Source organism: Hylobates moloch, unplaced genomic scaffold (genome assembly GCF_009828535.3).
Source record: "Hylobates moloch isolate HMO894 unplaced genomic scaffold, HMol_V3 SCAFFOLD_23, whole genome shotgun sequence".
Taxonomy (NCBI): Eukaryota; Metazoa; Chordata; class Mammalia; order Primates; family Hylobatidae; genus Hylobates; species Hylobates moloch.
In genome coordinates this window covers 7,446,803-7,462,799 of record NW_026652298.1, presented here as the reverse complement: position 1 = coordinate 7,462,799, position 15,997 = coordinate 7,446,803, and positions in this window count along the sequence as shown.

Here is a 15,997-nt window from a genome sequence, read left to right as displayed (position 1 = left end):
AGGCGGGCGGATCACGAGGTCAGGAGATCAAGACCATCGTGGCTAACACAGTGGGTGAAACCCCGTCTCTACTAAAAATACAAAAAATTAGCCATGCATGGTGGCGGGCGCCTGTAGTCCCAGCTACTCGGGAGGCTGAGGCAGGAGAATGGAATGAACCTGGGAGGCGGAGTTTGCAGTGAACCGAGATGGCACCACTGCACTCCAGCCTGGGTGACAGAGCGAGACTCCGTCTCAAAAAAAAAAAAAAAAAGAAACTAGTGAGATGATAAAACTAGTTTCAAAAACATTTGAGAAACTGGATACTTACAAGCATTAAATAAAAACAAAAAAAATAGAAGGAAGAAGGGAGAGAGTGAGGAAGGAAAGGAAGGAGGGAGGGAGGAAAGGCAGGTTAGAATAAGATTTCTGGGTTAAGTTTTAAAAACTGCTTAATGTCCTGTAGGGCAATGACAGCACAAAATTTGAGGTTTTCTTTTCAACTGAATAGAATTACACAAATTAACGTATGTCTGGATGAAAACTAAATGCTGAATAACAAATTAAACATATACATCCTCCTAGAGAATTAAATAAATCACCCAGTAGTCTTGTTAAACAGCACCCAAGTGATATTGAAAGGACATGCCTTCCCCAACTTTTTACTTGTTTTTAGATTTTAGATACTATTTTTTTTAAGTCTCCCGTTTTGGCTGCAAATAATCTGCAAAAATATTCTTGATTAACAAAATAAGGCTAGTCTCATATTTTGGCCTGATTACTTACATATGTAGAGCAAGAGGAGTTAATTACTTTTGTTAGCCTCTTGAGTTTGCTCAGTAAATCTAGAGCTATTTGGCATTGAGCAACACTGAACCAGTGATTAGCTTCTGCCTGGAAATTTTTAGAAAAACTCTTAGATTTGACTTATAAATGCTTCTAATTATTTATTCTTCTACCTAGGGATAGGAACCATAGCCCAAGAAACTTCCTCACCTGCTTTATTCATAAATGTAAGTGAATTTCTCTCTCTTCAATCTACTTAAAGTGAACTAAGGTCCCTGGCCTGCTAAGAAGTGACTTTTTTTTTTTTTTTAATCAGCTATGAAGCTGGAACCCTGTAAGAAAGACAGAGACCAACCTGGCTTTCCTGGGAGGATTTTGCAGGCATTAACTTCATATATCAAATAAATCCTCGCACCTTAGTGGTAGGCTTGTCATAGCTGATTAAATGAGCATTACTCTTTACACGACTAACACACCAACCATGGAGTTTGTTGCAAAATCAATCTGATGCAGGACAAGTAAGCCCCAAAGTGAGGCTTACCCCATAACACTTCTTAGCTTTGCCCAAGAAAGAATTCAAGGGCAAGCCAGAGGCAGAAAAGAAAAATAGCTTTATTGAAGTAGCAGTGTTACAGCTCCATGAGTGCTCCTGCAGAGCAAGGCTACCACACAGGCAAAGAGTAGCAGCTCAGGGCAGTTTTGCAGTCATATTTATTCCTACTTTTAATTATATGTAGATTAAGGAGCAGCTTGTGCAGAAATTTCTAGGGAAGGAGGAGTAACTTTTGAGTCATCAAGTCATTGCCATGGAAAGAGGCAGTAACTCCCTGGTGTTGCTATGGCAATGGTAAACTGGCATGGCACACTGGTGGGCGTGTTTGGTGGAAAGCTGCTTCTACCTCTCCCTGTTTTAGCTAGTCCTCAATTTGGTCCAGTGTCTGAGCTGTGCCTCCAGAGTCAAGTCCAGCCTCCTATCTCAGATTTGTCTATTTATATCTTGTTAAGTAAGAGAACAGATTTTTATTGAAACTGTGCAAATAAATTTATTACCATGAAAAGTAATGAGGCCCAGTAAAAGTATTTTTTCAGAATTCTGAGGAATCAGTGAGAATCAGATACCATTTATTAAAGTTTTGCTTTAGTTACAAAGGCACAGTCTACTAAATTGAGGATTCGCAATAAATAAAGAGAAAGGCAAAGTGCTCCCTTATATATCAATCAGAAAATAGAGCATTAAAACAATATCCATGCTACTTAAAAAAAAATCACAGGTAATTTTTCTTTATCAGTTCATTCACTTTTCCATAAGTAATTACTATTTCTTCTAGAGTTTCAGTCAGCAATCTCTTTTAATAAAATCATTTCATTGGACTGAAAAGACTCAGTTTGCTATGGTCAGAAAGCTGTCTAAATTATTTCAGCTTTAAGCACTGAAGCTTGCACCCACATATTTTTTGTTGAAATATCAATAGTTAGGAATATCAGGTATGGTCCTTTTCACAAGGTTCTGAGACCATCCCACTTTATTGAAGAAACAGACTGTAACTTGAAGTGTATAGCAGAGACTTCAGGCAAGCATCAGATAACTCAGAAACCATCTGTTGACGAAACTGAAGGGCTGTCATGAATTTATTACAGTAATCGGTAACAAAATGGAAGAAAGTAAAGTGCTCAATTGGGTGCAGTGCACAGCTATCCCATCAGGGCCTGATCAATGTTTCCCCTGAGGATAAGAACATCTAATCACAGCTAGGATATAGAAGACACCAAGGCCCCCCAATTTATTCCTTAAAGTATATAGTCTTTGGGACATTGATATTAGTAACATTTTATCTCCTTTTTTTTTTTTATACTTTAAGTTTTAGGGTACATGTGCACAACGTGCAGGTTAGTTACATATGTATTCATGTGCCATGCTGATGATTTTATCTCTAAAAAATCAACACAGGGAAGGCCAAGCTTCTCTTTGATTTACAAATCTCCCCATATAGCTCTTACAGTGGTGTTAACTAATTAAAAAATATTGAATGTACCAAACATTGAATAGCTTCTCTCATTTCTCCTTTTTACAGGTAAAATAACAAATCCATGGCATTTTCTAGGAGTCTACTAGGAAATCTGAAAGATAATCTTAGTGTCAAAGGATATTTTAAAATTTTATTTTTCTAAATTTAGAAACCAGTCTTGGGAAGGCAAAATCAAAAATGATTGTGAGAGGATATTTGGTTACATGGTTGCAATAGAGGATGGGTGCCTGATGATAAATGGTTGTAGTATAGCTATCTGATTAACTTGACACTATTTGGGAACAAATTTGCTCTCTTTTTTCATTGATTAGCAAAAACAAACCTCATTGCTTTGCATACACAGTTGAATGTCTTTACTATCTTTATTTCTTGAACAACCTCATCCAGTAAGCATACTGTGTACATATATATATATATATATAAATATGTATATATATGTATGTGTGTGTGTGTATGTATGTATGTATGTATATAGATACCTACACATACATTGTATTAGTCTGTTCTGGCACTGCTGTAAAGAACTACCTGAGACTGGATAATTTATAAAGAAAGGAGGTTTAATTGGCTCACAGTTGCACAGGCTGTACAGGAAGCATGGCTGGGGAAGCCTCAGGAAACTTACAATCATGGTGGAAGGTGAAGGGGAAGCAGCACGTCTTAACATGGCCAAAGCAGGAAGAAGAGAGAGAGGTTGGAGGTGCCACACACTTTTAAACAGTGAGATCTCGTGAAAACTTTATCACGAGAATGACACCAAAGGGGGAAATCCATCCCTATGATCCAATCACCTCCCACCAGGCCCCACCTACAGCATTGGGGATTACAATTCAACAGGAGACTTGGGCTGGGGCACAAATCCGAACTGTGTCATTTATATATATGCCCATACACATACACACATACACATACACATACTTATATTTTTCTTCCTTTTTTTTACACGTGATTTTATATACACAGATGGTCACTGACTTATGATAGTACAACTTATGAATTTTCAACTCTATGATGATGCAAAGGTGATATGCATTCAGTAGAAACCATACTTCAAATTTTGAATTTTCATCTTTTCCCAGGCTAGCGATATGCGGTAGGATACTCTCTCACTGAGCCACAGCTCCCAATCAGCCACGTGATCAACAGGGTAGACAACCGACACTCTACAGTGTATTGTGTTGACAGATGATTTTGCCCAACTGTAGGCTAATGTAAGTGTTCTGAGCATGTTGAAAATATGCCAGGCTAAGCTATGATGTTTGGTAAGTTAGGTGTGTTACAATTAGTTTGAATGTACCAAACTAATTGAATGGTTTCTCTCATTTCTCCTTTTTACAGGTGAAATCACGAGTCCGTGGGATTTTCTAGGAGTCTCCATAGAAATTCTACATAGAAAGACATAAGAAAATCACAGACAAATGTCACCAGCCTTTGCTTAGCAGGTGTATAATGAAAGCCACTGCCCCGAGTGCTTAGGAGATGACAACGGCAAGTGAAGCTCTCAGGTTAGAAATTTTGGTAAAGTGATGCCTCCGGCTTTGTTCTTTTGGCTTAGGACTGACTTGGCGATGCGGGCTCTTTTTTGGTTCCATATGAACTTTAAAGTAGTTTTTTCCAATTCTGTGAAGAAAGTCATTGATAGCTTGATGGGGGTGGCATTGAATCTATAAATTACCTTGGGCAGTATGGCCATTTTCACGATATTGATTCTTCCTATCCATGAGCATGGAATGTTCTTCCATTTGTTTATATCCTCTTTTATTTCATTGAGCAGTGGTTTGTAGTTCTCCTTGAAGAGGTCCTTCACATCCCTTGTAAGTTGGATTCCTAGGTATTTTATTGTCTTTGAAGCAATTGTGAATGGGAGTTCACTCATGATTTGGCTCTCTGTTTGTCTGTTATTGATGTATAAGAATGCTTGTGATTTTTGTACATTGATTTTGTATCCTGAGACTTTGCTGAAGTTGCTAATCAGCTTAAGGAGATTTTGGGCTGAGACAATGGGGTTTTCTAGATATACAATCATGTCATCTGCAAACAGGGACAATTTGACTTCCTCTTTTCCCAATTTAATACCCTTTATTTCCTTCTCTTGCTTAATCACCCTGGCCAGAACTTCCAACACTATGTTGAATAGGAGTGGTGAGAGAGGGCATCCTGTCTTGTGCCAGTTTTCAAAGGGTATGCTTCCAGTTTTTGCCCACTCAGTATGATATTGGCTGTGGGTTTGTCATAGATAGCTCTTATTATTTTGAGATACGTCCCATCAATACCTAATTTATTGAGAGTTTTTAGCATGAAGCATTGTTGAATTTTGTCAAAGGCCTTTTCTGCATCTATTGAGATAATCATGTGGTTTTTGTCTTTGGTTCTGTTTATATGCTGGATTACATTTATTGATTTGCTTATGTTGAACCAGCCTTGCATCCCAGGGATGAAGCCCACTTGATCACGCTACCTGACTCAAACTATACTACAAGCCTACAGTAACCAAAACAGCATGGTACTGGTACCAAAACAGAGATATAGATCAATGGAACAGAACAGAGCCCTCAGAAATAGTGCCGCCTATCTACAACCATCTGATCTTTGACAAACCTGACGAAAACAAGAAATGGGGAAAGGATTCCCTATTTAATAAATGGTGCTGGGAAAACTGGCTAGCCATATGTAGAAAGCTGAAACTGGATCCCTTCCTTACACCTTATACAAAAATTAATTCAAGATGGATTAAAGACTTACATGCTAGACGTAAAACCATAAAAACCCTAGAAGAAAACCTAGGCAATACCATTCAGGACATAGGCATGGGCAAGGACTTCATGTCTAAAATGCCAGAAGCAATGGCAACAAAAGCCAAAATTGACAAATGGGATCTAAGTAAACTCAAGAGCTTCTGCACAGCAAAAGAAACTACCATCAGAATGAACAGGCAACCTACAGAATGGGAGAAAATTTTCTCAACCTACTCATCTGACAAAGGGCTAATATCCAGAATCTACAATGAACTCAAACAAATTTACAAGAAAAAAACAAACAACCCCATCAAAAAGTGGGTGAAGGATATGAACAGATGCTTCTCAAAAGAAGACATTTATGCAGCCAAAAAACACATGAAAAAATGCTCATCATCACTGGCCATCAGAGAAATGCAAATCAAAACCACAGTGAGATACCATCTCACACCAGTTAGAATGGTGATCATTAAAAAGTCAAGAAACAACAGGTGCTGGAGAGGATGTGGAGAAATAGGAACACTTTTACACTGTTGGTAGGACTGTAAACTAGTTCAACCATTGTGGAAGTCAGTGTGGCGATTCCTCAGGGATCTAGAACTAGAAATACCATTTGACCCAGCCATCCCATTACTGGGTATATACCCAAAGGATTATAAATCATGCTGCTATAAAGACACATGCACACGAATGTTTACTGTGGCACTATTCACAATAGCAAAGACTTGGAACCAACCCAAATGTCCAACGATAGACTGGATTAAGAAAATGTGGCACATAGACACTATGGAATACTATGCAGCCATAAAAAATGATGAGTTCATGTCCTTTGAAGGGACATGGATGAAACTGGAAACCATCATTCTCAGCAAACTATCGCAAGGACAAAAAACCAAACACCGCATGTTCTCACTCATAGGTGGGAATTGAACAATGAGAACACATGGACACAGGAAGGGGAACATCACACTCCGGGGACTGTTGTGGGGTGGGGGGAGGTGGGAGGGATAGCATTAGGAGATATACCTAATGCTAAATGACGAGTTAATGGGCTCAGCACACCAACACGGCACATGTATACATATGTAACAAACCTGCACATTATGCACATGTACCCTAAAACTTAAAGTATAATAATAATAAAATTTTTAAAAAAAGAAATTTTGGTAAAGTGACAATTTGTGGATTCTGATTAAAATGGGATCAGTAATAGTGATGAGAAGGGAAATAACATTATTTATTACCTATTATTTAGCTACTAGCTATTTCAAGTTAGATAATTTCAACTTAGTGATAGGTTTATCAGGATGTAACCCCATCCTAAGTATAGGAGCATCTGTATATATATTCAATATTTTAATTAAATATGGATCCTGATTATCATCTCAAATTGATCCATCACATAATTACTACAGATATAATTATAATGATATAAAAATGTTACTATTGATATAAAAATGTTTGACAAAAATTAAAACGGATATAAAATAATTTTATAAAGTAGAAAAAATTAAATAGGGAAAAATGTATGTTAGAATTATGTATCCTTGTGTAGGCTGATTAATGCCCTGATATGATACTAAAAGATATGCTGCTGATAGTTTTTATTAATAAGGGATACATATAAAAAAATCCCTACCCCATGCTCAGATTTCCTGATGTCCTATTGACCCTGCAAATAGTTAACCCTGCCAATAGTTAATAAGTGTATACTGGATGCAAATCACTGGCCCATGGATAGAGAAGGAGCAATGTGGGGACAATGGAAAGAACGTATATTTCTATACAAATGTTGAATTTACAGGAGTGAACCCTTAATTTATGTGAGTCCCAGGATGGCCATGAGGGAGATCAAGTGATATTCCCTCACACAGACAGAGTACCCAGGCGGGGAGGCATAAGAAAATCACAGACAAATGTCATTGTCTTTTGCTCAGTAGGTGTATAAAGAGAGCCACTGTCCCTAGTGCTTAGGCAATGATAATGGAAAGTGAAGCTCTTGGGCTAGAAATCTTGTTAAGGTGATAATCTGTGGATTCTGAATAAAAATTGGATCAGTAATAGTGATGAGAAGGGAAATAACATTATTTATTACCTATTATTTAGCAACTAGATATCCTGTGCTAGCAACTTAGGGAGGTGCATCTCCTTTACCCCTATTCCTGTAGTGACTGTGAAAGAGAGATCAATGCTGGTCACATGGGGTATGAGATCTAGTGTGCGAAGCTGACATATAATGCAAAGAAGCAAGTTACCATCCAATTTTCCATGTCCATTTGGGAAGGACTAAAGCATGAATACTTCAGGTAACATAAACTGCATTTGAAGAGTGAAGGCCCAGAGGAGTTTTCTTGGCCTCTAGATAGTTGACCCATGTAATGATTGATATCTTAATAAAACCGTTAATAATAGCTGATATTTATTAAACACATACTGTATGCTAGACATGGTGCTCAGAATTTTACATTCATTTTTTAAGTTTTCACATAATCTTTTAAAGTGAGCACTTTATCGATTGGGCGCTGTGGCTCATGCCTGTTATCCCAGCACTTTGGGAGGCCAAGGCGGGCCGGTCACGAGGTCAGGAGCTCGAGACAAGCCTGGCCTACATTAAAATGAAACCCCATCTCTACTAAAATTACAAAAAATTAGCCAGGCATGGTGGCAGGCGCCTGTAATTCCAACTATTTGGGAGGCTCAGGCAGGAGAATCACTTAAACCTGGGAGGCAGAGGTTGCAGTGAGCTGAGATCACACCACTGCAATCCAGCCTGGGCGACAAGAGTGAAACTCCGTCTAACAAAAAAAGTGAGCATTTTATTACCAATTTTAGAGTATATCAAGGCTCAGGTAATTTTTCCTGGTCACATCGTTCAGTAACCAGAACGATGAAAATTAAGTTCCAGATCTGTTTGACTCTAAAGTTCATGCTCTGTATGTTGCATTTATCGTGGTTCTGTTTCGAAGACTTCTCCAAATAACTCGTTATTATTTTTCCTCTATTTCAGATGTTCCCAGGAAGGAAAATAAGGAATAGGAAATGGTGGTAAACGCACCTTGTGGCCCAGCAATATTTCATGAAACTAAACATTCTGGGGACATTAATGAGCATTTGTGTAAATGAATGTGCTGCACATGGCTATTTCTACACATAAAAACAGGTATTCACATATAATATACATAGAGGTGAAGCTAATTTGCATAACTTAGTTCACACAACTCATGCTTTAAGCTGTTTATCTACTTTATATGATTGACTCATGAGTATAAGGTAGAGTAAAAACATATAGTAACAGCCAAAACCACAAATTCTCTTAAAGAAGAAACCGGATTTCTTTGTTCTGTTTGTTTTTCGGCTACCTAAATAAAGTGCTTGGGGCAAAAGATGGGTCAGTAGAAGACCAGGTATTAACAGAGACCTAAATGCTGGTATGTTAGAAATAAACAGGAAGTTGGGAATGAAAATAAAACAGAGAAGAAAAGAAAAAAAATATGAGTGATAAAAGAGAGAGGACACTCAAATAACATAGGAGAATACCCAAGGATTTTTTTTAAATAACAGGGATATCTAAGATTCAGTTTTAAGTTACTTTTGTTTTGGAGTCTACATTTTTCCTAAACTTTCAGCAGAGCCTACGGCTTAAACTTTGGTGTACTTGTATACATGTGTGCATTTATATGTGTGTGACAGCAAAAGACTACTGCGCCATGGTGAGGTGCTCTATAAGCTGTGTTAATTCAGAGGGAGCAAGATCTCAGAACCTGAAGTGATAGTGATAATAAAAGTCCCTGAAAAGTCAAATGGTGAAACGGGAATGAAAATCAGTCTGTTTAGTCTTTAGTGTAAGAATGGCCCTTGCTAAAAGGGTGCTATGATCCTATGTCCTCCCTAAAATTCACATTGAAACCCAATCCCCAATGTGATAGTTTTAAGAGGTTGGGCCTTTTGGGGGATGATCAGGTCATGAGAGTGGAGCTGTCATGAATGAGACATGTCATGAAAAGAGGCCTGAGGGAGCTTGTTCACTCCTTGAACTGTGTGAGGATGCAGCAAGATCATGCTCTCTCTGGAGCAGAGTGAGTTCTCATCAGCTACCAAATATGCTGGCATTCTGGACTTCCCAGCTTCTAGAACTATGAGCAATAAATTTCTATTTTTTATAAGTTGCCCGGTCTAGGGTACCTTGTTATAACAGCCCGAATAAACCGAAGACACAGCACTACAATGAAATCCATGAAAAAGTCAGTATGCCAAAAGAAAAAAGAATAATGTTGAGTATAAGACTGTTGTATAAACAACAACAACAGAAACAGTTGGAAAGACTGTAACAGCTTTTCATGAGAATAAAATTAATTTTAAGACCTCATTAGTATCCTTCATTATTTAACTGAAAATATGTTTAATTGTGAAGTTTAGCAGACTTCTATGCCTGCACAGGGATATTGATGGAAATGGTCAGGCTATCAACAGTGCAGCAGAAGAAATTCATAAGTTTTACATTTTATATGAACATGTGAATGTCTTTGATATGTAGCTGAATAACATTTTGAAGAAAACGGGGTTAGGTGAAGGGAAATAAGGGCCATCTGTAGTCGTAATTTCACTGACTTGACTTCTGTCTATTCTAGAGTCACAGCCTGGCCTGTTGTTTATGCCAATCATTCACTGGAAACACAGGTTAGAAAGAGCATATGAAAACTGTACCACCCTGAGAGTGCCCCTCTCACTATATGGAATGGCAATTCTATCTAAGCAAGGCTACATGGACAGCACAGTTGTGCTTTGGAATGTCCATACACAACTCCAGAAATACAATGTGCTACATGGAATGTGTCCATTTTCATCATATCCTCAGGCCTTCGGAAATCATTTTGCTTAATAATCTGTAGAGTTGGCCACTTTCCATCAGACCTCACTTGCTGTTCCCCTTATCTAATATGTATAACATGAAGAAGGGTCTACCTGTTTTATGATGGACTTTTAGCAGACATTTGAGTCCTAGAAGATGAATAAAAGTGATTCTTATTTTATCAATTTGGAACTTGACAGATATTATCTGTGCTCTTAATTTTTTTAACATTTGGGTCAAACTTTATGTTAGAGGAATAACAGTTTATTATCTGGAAAATAGCTGTTCTCATTAATTACATGTATTCTATAACTGTTCTTCTGGGCACCTTGAATTATGTAAATAATTCTAAGAATATATGTAGCTGAGGATCATCCATGATTATTTTTCTCAGTTAATCTAAAAGTTATATGTATAACTTAACAGGGACTCCAATGTCCTTGCTCTGAACAATAACTAACTTTCTGGAAGTGATTTTCTTTGTTTCCCCTTTTTCCCTTTCTTCTTTTCTTCTTCTTTATCTCCTCTGTCATTAGGGATAAAAATGAAAACCAAATAACTGTTGGATTTTTAAATGCGGCAACTGCAAGACAAAAATGGAGTGCTATTGTTCAGCTCTAATGATCAAAGTCTTTATTTAGAAAGTCTATGACTGATTTTAAGTGGTACTGTATTTTCCATGTACCTTTCATTTTTGTCAGAATGAAGCAGAGGTGACGGAGGCATCTTCTGATGGCTGCATCTCTGCTGTTGTCATCTCATTTCTCAATGACACATAGGAACTGGAGCTCAAGTTGCCCAGCCCACACAAACCCACTATATCAGAATCTCGGTACAATTTCTGTACCTTATTTTTAACATACTACTTTTTAAAAGTTTGAAAACTTCCTAATGAATAAGGTTATCATTTGAGAACCAAAAGTTACCCTGGTGCAGATTTGGAAGTTCTGTAAACAGGGGACAGTCTCTTTGGTATCCAATGGATGCCCTTTGCAGTGGTGCGCTTGGACACGCTTAACTATTGGCTCTCTGAGGGGAAAAACAATCTGATTTGCAGCATTGGCTGATTTCCCTGGTATAAATACTGTCATAATGGCCAATTTCAAGTTACCAATATAATATCAGTAACCATGGAATTGGGAATAGATGTGCAATAGCCCACCAATATATTTCATGATACAGACACAGTAGATTTATATAACCTCTTAAAATAGATAATAGTAAAATAATTAGAAAGTGATGAGTTTTTAGTATTTATTGCCTTTGTTTTTGTATAACTTATTTTATTGTAGGTTTATATAATTTTATTTTTTTAAATAAAATTGTTTAAACATTGGCTCACAACATTCTTCAAAAGTTAACAATTGGGCCTGGGGCAGTGGCTCACACCTGTAACCCCAGAACTTTGAAGAAAGTGTCAGTGGGGTGCTGACACTGAGGCAGGCGGATTGCTCGAGCCCAGGACTTCGAAATCAGCCTGGGCAACATGGTGAAACCTTGTCTCTACAAAAATTACCTGGGCATGGTGTTATGTGCCTATAGTCCCAGCCACTCAGGAGACTGAGATGGGAGAATTTCTTGAGCTCAAGAAGTTGAGGCTGTAGTGAGCTATCATGCCACTGTGCTCCAGCCTGGGCTATGTAGTGAGACTCTGTCTCAAAAAAAAAAAAGAAAAATCAGTTAACAAGTGGTTCCTGCAGGCTGGTACAAGCCAGTTTCAGCACTCCATTGACACTTTCTCTTTCTTGCAATGTCTGTTTCTTCTCAATATTCAGTGGTTGAAGGTGGGGGAAGATAAGGAAATAAATGTATTGGGCATTAATGTGTTGGAAGCACTGTGCTTGGTAACTTATATATCTTAACAAAAAATAGAATACTATTTATTGAGCACTTACTATACACCAGAACCATCACTATGCATTTTAAACAATTTACCTTATTTTAAATTTAAATCTATGAAGTAGACATTAATATGCTTTTTACTGATAAAGAGCCTAAGGCTCATAGAGAGAAAGAAACTTCCCCAAGGCTGTACCATCTAATAGGTGAGGAAGTCAGAATTAATATTCCAGTGTATTAGACTTGACATTCTTGTCTTGTTATTCATCCTCACAGTAACTTTGTGAGGAAGATTTTACTATTGCTTTTTACAGATGGTGGAAATTGAGATTTAGAAACATTAAGGAATATTTTCAAGGGCACATAGATAATAGATGTGGAAGACTGTCCACTTTCAAGGTCTATCTCCTGTCTACTACAATATGTTCTCTATCTCAACCTTAATATTCTCCTTTTATTTCAGCCTGAAAATGATTTGATTTACTGGGTTACATTTAAATTTTGGAATTGAGGTGTTACCTCCTCAATGGAAGCATTTGTAAATTAAAATAAATCAAAAGTAGAGGACAATGCTCAAGACAAAACAATAGATCCATTACCATGAACGGTCAACCAACAGCTGAGACAGAAGAGGTCGTATTTTTTATAGCTTGGGCCTCCTAATACTTTTTCAGCAATATTCTTCATTCCATTCACACAAGAAATGAGTCACTACTGAATATTTGAAACCAATAGTTGAACCTATTGCTTGCTTAAACAAGTAAGTGTTATATTTGAAAGTCAGCTTTTCTGGGCAAAAAGAGGGTATCAATTTTGTGTCTACTTGGCTTCCTTATTCATTCTTACTGAAGACAGGCCTCAGCGTGATGGGAAGATGATTGATAGCAGCCCCAACTTCATACCCTTCTAGTATGTGATTCAAGAGGAAAAAATATTTTTTTCTTCTTCTCTAAATAACTCAACAGCAAGTCTCTCTGATTGCTTTGAATAACGTGTCCCTTACTGGGCCAATCCCAGAGTCCAGAGGAATAAAATATTGTAACAAGCCAGGCCTGGGTCACTTCTCTAACTATGTTGTGGGGACTAAGAATGTGGTTAATAGGGTAGGGAGGGTCAGGTAGCATGATATTAAAAATCAGTAATGTGAAGGCTTTCTAATAGCCCAAAACAATAACTGCAAGGGTCTGCTGTAATAAATTTTATTTTTTAATGCTTTCTGCATAATTTGTGCCTGGTAGTCTGACTACTAGGAAAGCAGAATGCTGTGTTTGATTGATACTGATAAGGCTTTTTATAACAGAAAGAATACCAAGTATTAGATGAATTTGTGATATGAAGATCCCCTTATCATTATATATTTATCCCTGAATTTCCACAATTTGAATTTACAAGTAGTGAATTTGTTAACGAGTTAACAAACAGGAACACCCTTTACGGAAGCCCCTTCCTAAAGTCCACATGTTGCCTGATGTGGACTTTACCAGTGTTTTACCAGTATGTGTTCACATGTGGGAGGGGTGATTCTGGAATGTGCAGAGTGGCTTCTGTCATCTGAACTGGAGGCCTTGAACTATTTCAAATGCTTTCCATAAGCTCCTCATAATCCACAGAGCAGAGACCAGAAGATTAAATTGGACATTAGGACAAAGGAACCCCTTTTTCTTAAAGATTCATTAATACCAAAGAGTGGCTGGAAGTCTCCTAAAAATGTAAGAAAGATAAATGAGGAAACAAGTATATTAAAACTTACATTTGCAAGATAGAAATTTGCATGCAAGATGTAAAATGTAGGTATGCACCTAATTGGTGTAAAAGTAAGCCAAAGTATATAAACTAATTCCATTCTTGCAATTAGTGGTATGAAATATGATTACATCTTTCTTACAGTAACTTCAATAATTTCCTTACTTATATAGTAACCAGCTGTCTGATAAGGTATGCAAACAGTATGGAAGAAAAAACTAGGAAGGAGAACACAGGACCAGAAGATGGCCCTTTGTAGGAAACAGGGTAAGCCCTGACACTTGGGATCCCTTTCTGTGGTGAAAATCTTGGCCTCTGTTGTGGGTTATTACATTTTGCAAGCTTTCCAGAGATTAAAGATGGCAGAAATAGTGTAATTTGCACTTAGAGAATCTAAAAGAGTTTTTTCAATATTGTAGTATGTGTACTGAAAATATAAATAGAAACATAAAAATTGAAATACTCTAGAGATATAGTATATCAATCTTCTATTTCCATCTGTTCCATTATTATTTTCCCCTCCCCTATCTGAAATAGGAAGAAAAAGGTAGGCAGAAAACTCCATGCAGGCTGTGTACGTAGCACCTTCAGAGAGCTACAGCTTTCAGAGCTAGAAGTCATCACCTCTAGGCACTAAGACCAGATGCATCCACACCCACCTGGAAAGATGGCATGTGCATTAAGAGTCAAGATACCCATTATTTTGCTGGATGTGCAGGACATATTGAAGAGCAAGTGAAGAAGAGGCCACACTTCTGAGGTTCTTGTACTTCTTGCTGTTGAGAGTCATGGAGGACCTTGAATTTTCTGCAACATTGTTAGCCAAAGTAACAGTGACAATTCCTTAGTTTTATAAATGTCAAGAAAGAGGCAGGACATGGGCATTCATTTTATTTTTTTCTGTTATTTTAATTTAATTTAATTTAGCAGTGCAGACCTAAAATATTTAGTATGGATTTAGATGTGCTTTCTATACATGGATTTCAACTACAGTGAGGTAATTCTGTAGCCAAAATTTCCATGTCAGTTTCCTGTTTCCTGATACCCATACCTCAATTATGGCAAGGTTGCTATCTTCCTAGATTGGCATTTCAGGAATGTGTTTTAAGAGTAATCCCTGAGACAAGTTTAGAATCAACTCTTCTTCTTTTGCAGAGAAAGAGAACTGATAGGACGTGTGTGTATATACACAGACAGATAGAGAGGTTTATTTTAAGCAATTGGCTCACATCACTGTGGAAGCTGGCAAGTCAAAGATCTACAAGGTGGGCCAGCAGGTGAGAGACTCAAGGAAGTTTTGATGTTCCAGTTCAGGTGTAAGTGCGATTTATTGGCAGAATTCACTCTTCTTCAGGAGACCTCAGTTTTTTTTCTCTTAAGGCCTTCAACTAATTGAAAGAAGCTCACCCACATTATGGGGGGTAACCTGCTTTACTCAAAGTCCGCTGATTAAATGTTACCCTCATCTAAAAAATACTTTTACAGGAACATTTAGAATAAGGTTTGATCAAATATCCAGGTATTGTGGCCTAGACAAAGGCACACATAAAATCACACCTTCCAATAATGTGTCAGTGCTCAATCCGCTGTGTCAAATCACTTTTGTTTAAAATAGCTAGTAGTGTCTCTTACCTGAAACAAAATTCTGACCATTATAGTAATAGACACCAAAAATGGCCACATGTAATAGTTCTTCAAAGATCAGAACCTGGAGTTGATTACTTTGTTTATTTGAGTTTAAAGGCAGTAAGGTTCTAGTTAACAACTAGTAGCCTCTTGTCTTCGTCATCTGGGGCTGCTATAATTAATATCATAAATGGATGCCTCAAAAACCAAACATTTTGTTTCTCATAGTTCTGGAGGCTGAGGAGTCCAGGGTCAAGATGCCAGCAGATTTGGTGTCTGGTGAGAGTCCTCTCCCTGATTTGCAGATGGTCACCTTCTTGCTGTATTCTCACATGGCAGAGAGAGAGAGAGAGAGAGAGAGAGCATCTGTCTGGTGCCATGTCTTATAATGACACTAATCCCATTTATGAAGG